Source organism: Etheostoma cragini, chromosome 9 (assembly GCF_013103735.1).
Source record: "Etheostoma cragini isolate CJK2018 chromosome 9, CSU_Ecrag_1.0, whole genome shotgun sequence".
Classification (NCBI taxonomy): domain Eukaryota; kingdom Metazoa; phylum Chordata; class Actinopteri; order Perciformes; family Percidae; genus Etheostoma; species Etheostoma cragini.
Genome location: NC_048415.1, coordinates 22,290,823 through 22,298,314, shown reverse-complemented (window position 1 = coordinate 22,298,314; position 7,492 = coordinate 22,290,823).

Genomic DNA, 7,492 nt, shown 5'->3' with positions numbered 1-7,492 from the left:
ACTACTAATAATAATAATATCTGCAAGCTCACATTAGAAGTCTGGTACTACCGCCAATTATAAAAATAGCCTAGTAATTATAATAGGCATACCTACCGCTACTGATAATAATATTAATAATAATAATAATATTGTGGGCCAAAAAAAAATAGCCTATCTATCTATCTATCTATCTATCTATCTATCTATCTATCTATCTATCTATCTATCTATCTATTGTTCGTTCGTGGTGTGGGGGGCGTAGGGCACTAGGGCCCCAACTGCAAGAACCAGCTTTGGGGGGGCCCAGCTTGCAAAAGGTTGAGAACCCCTGATCTAGACAATAGAACCGCCTGACAAGGACACCATTTTTGATGTACAGCCGCCTCCACTGGCTCCAATACGTCTTTGTGGCTGGACTGCATGGCGAGACTGCTATCCATGGGGGCCGCTCTCCACCTGCCTCTATCCAAACCCTGATAAGTGCAATGTCTGGGTCAGCTTCCTGTGCCTACTGCAGCTCCTCTGAAGACCAGCCACAGAAAAATGCAGCCTCACTGGTCTTAGTCACATTTATCTTCTCTTGGGGTTTGACATTTACCCCCACTGGACTCACCATTGTTGGGGCTAATGGCCTCTCTACCCCCACTGGACTCTGTTTTGCCTGGCTGACGCCAGAGTCCAACCCACATTGCACAGCTTGGTGGCAGACGGTTTTTGGATAAGGGGGGGGGGGGTCCAGGCAGCTTACACGGGCAGGACTGGCGGCAAGGCTTCCTGGAGAGGCTGTCAGCGTTGGTGTGCAAGCGGCCTGGGCGATGGATGATCTCAAAGTTGTATTCACCCAATCTCTCCAACCATCTGGCAAGCTGCCCTTCAGGCTCCTTCATTTTTGTCAGCCAACGGAGACTGCTATGGTCCGTCCGCACCGTAAAAGGACGCCCCAGGAGGTACTGTTGAAAATGTGATGTGAACTCCACCACAGCTAACAGTTCACGTCTTGTGGTACAGTAGTTCTGTTCAGTATTGGACAGCTTGCGGCTCCCATAAGCCAGCACCCGCTCACTGCCCTGCTGAACTTGGGACAGGACAGCACCAATGCCAACATCACTTGCGTCAGTGTCCAGTATCATGTTTCCCTGGTCTAAAGGGTAGCCCAGAACTGGGGCAGTGGTTAGCAGGTGCTTGAGTCTTTCGAATGCCTCTTGACATTCTGTTGTCCACTGGAAACAAGCATATTTCCTGGTCAGGGCATGAATGGGCTCAGCCACTGTGGCAAAATCCTTGCGGTAGTATGATGCCAGGCCGATGAACTGACGGACCTCCTTTACTGATGTGGGTGTAGGCCACTCATGAACCTTCTTACTTTGGTGGGGTCTGTGAACACTCCTTGTTCTGAAACTATATGACCCAGATCGGCCACTTCACGGCGGAAGAGGCAGCATTTTGCCGGCTTCAACTTCAGGTTGGCTTGCTGCAGCCTTTCAAAAACCTGGTTAAGACGCTGAAGCATCTCCGACCCATCCCGACCCAGTACAATTATGTCATCCAAGTACACAAGGCACGTCTCCCACTGCAGGCAAGCCAACACGCGGTCCATCAGCCGTTGGAATGTAGTTGGAGCGTTACATAATCCAAACGGCATGACATTCCATTCAAACAGTCCATTTCTGGTGCCAAAAGCAGCTGCTCGGCGGGCACGGGGGGTCAGCTCAACTTACCAATATCCTGAGGCAAGGTCCAGTGTACTGAACCACTTAGCAGTGGAGAGGGTGTCGAGTGTGTCCTGGCAGCGGATAAGCGTCCTTGATTGTGCAGTTGTTAAGTGTTCTGTAGTCTATACAAAGACGGTACGTTCCATCCTTTTTACGTACCATCACTATGGGCGATGCCCAGCTGCTGTGGCTACGACGGGCCCATCCAGCTTCCAGGCTTTGCTCCACCTGTTGGTCAGAATCCTGTGGCTTTTTCCATGCCATCCGACGTGGTGGCTGCTTGACAGCAACTCCTGGCCGTGTCATGATGTCGTGCTCCACCAGGTTTGTGCGGCCAAGATCGCTGGGTCCGGTCGAGAACACACTGCTGTAGGTGCACAGCAGCTGGGCTAGCTGGAGCCGCCCCTCTCGGTCGAGCTCTGCCGCACTCTGGTTGTAGAGTTCTTGCAGGTGCTGGGGAACAGTAGGGTGCTCTGACTGCCTGGCCACAGCTGTGATGTTGGCCGGCTGCAGGACTTCTGCAGGTGGAAGAAAACCTGCAATAACTCCTCGTTTTATAGTTACAGCTGTATTTCCAGGATTGAAGATGCGGAGAGGCACGCTCTTAAATGGTTGAGCCTCCACCAGGACACGGGCAACTAGTACTTTATGTTTCTCTACAAAGCCTTTGGTGGGGCTTAGCATCACTTCCCCTTTGAGGTGTTCTTTTATATGGGTGTTACCCCTTACCATATACTCCAATCCAGCCTCAACCACCACAGTCCGGGCCACTCTCACCGCGTGCGTCCTTGTTCTGCTTGTGGCGTGAAAATATGGCACCTCCTCCCCAAACAGTACGATGCGGCTATTTCCAAAATCAAGTTGTGCTTGGGCCTGAACAAGGAATGGATGGCCAAGGAGGGCCTCTTCACCAACAATGTCAGCCACCAAGAAATGCACGCTCACCTGTCGGTTGTTGATCTGGATGGGAATATACGCCTCCCCAATGACAGGGACGTCACCAGGCCCAACCCCTAGCAGTGTCTTTACAGTCAATGGCTGGAGTGGGGGTCGAGCATTTGAGTGGATGGCGTTATAATGGTGCAGGGGCAAAACACTTCTCCGCGCCCCACTGTCCAGAACAGCACAGATCTCCAGTTCCTGAATTGTCAGATGAATGCTCATTTCCTGACTATGAGCTTTAACATGAAGCACTGTAGGCTCTGGGCTCTCGTGGAAGGCTGTTGGAGGTTGCCCTCTGGTGGTTTTCCTTGGTGAAGGGCAATTCCTCTTCATGTGACCAATGCCTGAACAGTTGTGACAGCGGATTTCTTCCCACTTAATGTCCTTATAGTTTTTACAAGGCGTTGGTGTGCGTTGAAAGTCACGGTTTGTGTTGTTATTGGTCACTACAGCACCTGTTTCTACACGTTCAGCTCCTTCCCTGAACACAGCGGTGCGCGGTTTCTGTTCCAGCATGCTGTGTGGCCCTGACTGTATTAGGCTGGTGACATGTGATGCTGCTCGCCTGGTGGTCTCATAGCGACGATCAATGTCATAAGCTTGGGCTAGAGTGTGGGGTCGTTTCTCTAACAATTTCTGCACAATCCCTGCATCTTCTATTGCTTGAGTGAAAATTTCAAAACCGATGGCATCCTGCTCTTTTTCGGTCCTGTCACTGTAAGCCACTGACACTTTGCGTATATGTCATCTCGTAACTCATGGAGAGCTTCACCTGCCTTGCGAATGCGCTGTCTCAGCTCAATAGCCACTGCAGCAGCGTGCTCTGAAGAAGGGCCATAAGCAGTATTGACTTCCTCCACCAGGCGGCTGTAGTCCCACTGATCTGACCGTGGATTCCTGTGGACGATTGCCCCGTGGGGGTTCACAGCCCCACCGGTTGAGAACCACTGTCTTAACAGATCATCTTTGAATGGGTTATTGTCTAGTAACTTCAATGGCTGTATGGGGATATAGCATGTGTCAATTGCACTCGGTGTTAATGTATCAGTCTTTTCTCCCAGGAAGAATGGGTTGTTTTGTCTTCCATTTTCGTTTCTTTTGGTCATATATTCGGTTTTTATTTCCATTTCATCCACGGCAGTCATTGAAATGAAAGGGTTGGAGTGGCTGGTCACTTTTCCGAACATATTGTGTTTACTTTTATCCGCGAGGCGCTGACCGGAGGCTGCCATCTTGGATACTTTCTTTTCAGTGAAGGGGAAACAGGCGATATTATGCTAATTCCTCCGGTTTATCTCACCGGTTATTGTCACTTTAAGCTCACCACCGCTGCACTTGTTGTTCTTTCTCTCTCGGCCCCTTCGTGGTCGCCAGTGTTAACCTTTTCTGATTGTTTCTTTTCCGACCGTGGTCAGAAAACCAGGGGAGACTTGTCCTCCAGGGCCGACGTTGTAAGGTAGTAGCGTCGGGGTTAAAATCCTGTTTCTTGTGTGCAAAAATTATGAGCTTGGCTTTAGTTTGGAGTTTTATTTCAAACACTCTGCTCTGGTCGCAACTCAGCTCCCGCTCCCGCTCTTTCTCTCTCTCCCCACACGCACACAGTTCTCTTAAAGGAGAAGCAGCACCATTTTACAACACACTGTAAGTTAGTGGTGGGCAATACTGCAAAATTTGGTATTGATCCGATACCAAATACATATAGGTTCCTTATTGCCGATACCAATACGATACTTTTAACTTAAAAAAATACTTTTGTGTAGGGGAGAGCATTTCATTATTTCTGAGGTGAATGAATGATCAATTCTTTAGGCAATATTTTTTTAATAATGTATTGAAGTGCACAAAATTATTAGTTATTAGGCCATCCTGATCTCTCATTCAATGTGCTATCAGTCTCGCTGCTCCTCTGCGCATTGTGTCAGTGAGTCACGTGACGACACAACAACGAATCACAGAGGAGCAAGAGGGGGAGGAGGAGCAATGTGGGCCAAGATGTGAAAGCGGCGTTTGCTCAGGACGGTGGAAGACACAAGCAAAGTATAGTGAACGTAGAGGAGAGATATCTAAATTAAAATATCGATTCAATTACAGTTGTATCGATCAAATACCAATACCAGCGTTGGCATCGATACTATCGATATTTAGATCGATCCGCCCACCCCTACTGTAAGTTAATAGGATAATTTTCTAGCTTGTACTTACGTTCATAAAAGTGCTTGTTTTGCTGCTGACAGACTCAGATTAATATTCTAATTGTCTGACAACATCATTGAAAGGATTTCTAAGGAGGTTGACCTTTCTGTTAAAGATTAAGATCTTTTTTAAGTCCGCGAAATTGCGTTCGTTAAACCCACCAGACTCCATGTAAATAATCAGTGATTTTAGCATCGTAAAATACGGCTTCTAAAACATCTCTGAGCACCGCTGGCTCTGGCTGCCTTGAGCCTGCGGGTGTAGGGTGTGTGACCATTGGCTACGTTTTGTCAGTATTTTCTTTCTTTCATTCCAATTTCGGGTCTGTCAGTCACAGTGAAAACCAAGGACATTTCAGGGACAGATCCAGCCGGGGACAGGTCGCCAAAATCGGGGACTGTCCCTGGAAACCGGGGACTTCTGGTCACCCTAATGTATACCCAAGTTTCTTATAATGTTTGGGTTAACTGTAATAACCATAATGCACCGATAATGTGCTACTGTTTGCCCTGTCAGTCTATAGAATCAGCTTTTTTCGCCAGGTATGAGGACACATACGAGGAATTTTTCTTTGGACCATTGTTGCACAATGGAGCATAGTCCAGAGGCCGCCATCTGCGGCGCCATCTTGCAATCTAGTCGGTGCATTTAACCTTGACATGTTATTAAGAGCTAATGTTAGCAGAAATAAGCTAATTTAACTAAGTTACAGTTACACTAAAGAACAATGGACTGTTGTTGATTCATGTGTATTCTCCTAGATAATTAAGGAAGTACAGCTACATGCTAGTGTGCATAGATATTCAACTATGAGGGGCTCAAATGGAAATTGATGATTCTTTCATTCTTTCAGAAATATGAGCGCTGAGAGCCACGACGGCATGTTCACCCCCCGAATGCATTTTCAAATAGTGTGTTATTAAGAATGCTGTTCTTTTATCCTTTTTCTCTATAGCTTAAAATATTCTACTTTTCTTGCTATTACACTGCGTTTTCCCATCCAACAGTCTGGATCATTGGAGACAGCTACGTCCGGCGTTGGGCAGAGAGAGCAGCAAAGACCACGGGGAACAACCTTGGTATTAAGGATATCTGCATCTATTGGTTTGGCTGGGCTGCGGTGGAAGAGACTTCTCCCTTTCTTTTACCAGTCCCTACAAGGAAGAGCTGTCCTGGACGTCCTCCTTATTTACTGTGGCGGGAATGAGCTGGGAGATGTCAAGGGCGGTAACCTCGTCGCAGGAATGAACGAGAAACTGCAGCATCTCCACCTGCAGTATCCAGGCATGATAGCACAACTGCTATAAGCTTTATATGTTAAGCTGTATTTTTATATTGTGGTTTGTAATGTCAACCATTTCTACTGCAGTTAACAGCGTGGTACTAACAATGTGGCAATAACAGTGTGGCACTGGAGATTCAACAACCTCATTATTATGCAGACATGTCTTGTGACAGTTAAATTTGCCTTTATCTTAACCCACAGCAGTGTTTTATGTGTGGAATTTACACTTGTAAAGGGTAAACTATATTATTTAATACATACATTTTTAAAAATCTTAAGTGTTTGGTTTATGTATTTTTTTTGTTAATGTCAATTTCAATTTGAAATTAAAGCTGCAAGCAGCGATGATCTGGCCCTCGCTAACCTGCGCGTGTCGGGGTTACTGGCGGACGCCTCTCCTTGCGACCGCACAGTTGTGCGTCACTCAGACACTGAAAGTCGTCCCCATGAAAAGGGAACTCCCTGCTGAGTTCAAGTCATACAGTTCATTATCCGTGAAAGGGGGCGTGGCCGCATCATAAGGGGGCAGGTCAAACATCACCAATAAAAAAGGAACTCCCCGCTGAATTCAACGAAACCTCACACCACACAATACATCATACACGTCATTTCTGTGAATGGGGCGTGGCCGCATCATAGGGGGGCAGGTCAAACATCACCAATTAAAAAGGAAGTCTTTGCTTAGTTCAATGACACGTCACACAAGACTGCACGTCATACAGTTCATTATCTGTGAAAGGGTGCGTGGCCGCATAATAGGGGGGCGGGTCAAACATCACCAATGGGAAGATTTCATCAGATCGACTTCAAATTCATTCCCCTGTGTCATCTTAAGACCTTAACGATGAAAATGTATTAAAAGAAAAACTTTTCATCATACGGTGTGGGCGTGGCATTGCGGCCATTTAGATTGTTTAGCGATAAAGGAGAAAGTGAATGTAACTACAGTGTACCTGTGTATCTGCTTGAAACTTTTCAGGATTCATCAAAGTCCGCCCCCGACGACATCTACTCGCCGATATTGGCTCAAAGTCATAGCACCCCCTAGTGGCAACAGGAAGTAGGCCTAAAAGACAAGTTGCTATATTTTAACGGAGTCCTCCTACGGATTTCATCAGATCGACTTCAAATTCAGTCTGAGTCATCTTGAGACGTCAACGATGAAAAGTTATTAAATAAAAACTTTTTGTCAAACGGTGTGGGAGTGGCATGGCGGCCATTTTTACTGTTTGGCAATTATGGTACAAAAGATGCACTAATGCCACATGTATGATGTTGACAACATGGACGCATATATAGGTGTGAGGGACCAAGCAGTTAAGCATGAGGAGTCACAAGAGAAATTTAAAAAGTAAGAGTTTATTTCCCAAAAATAGTT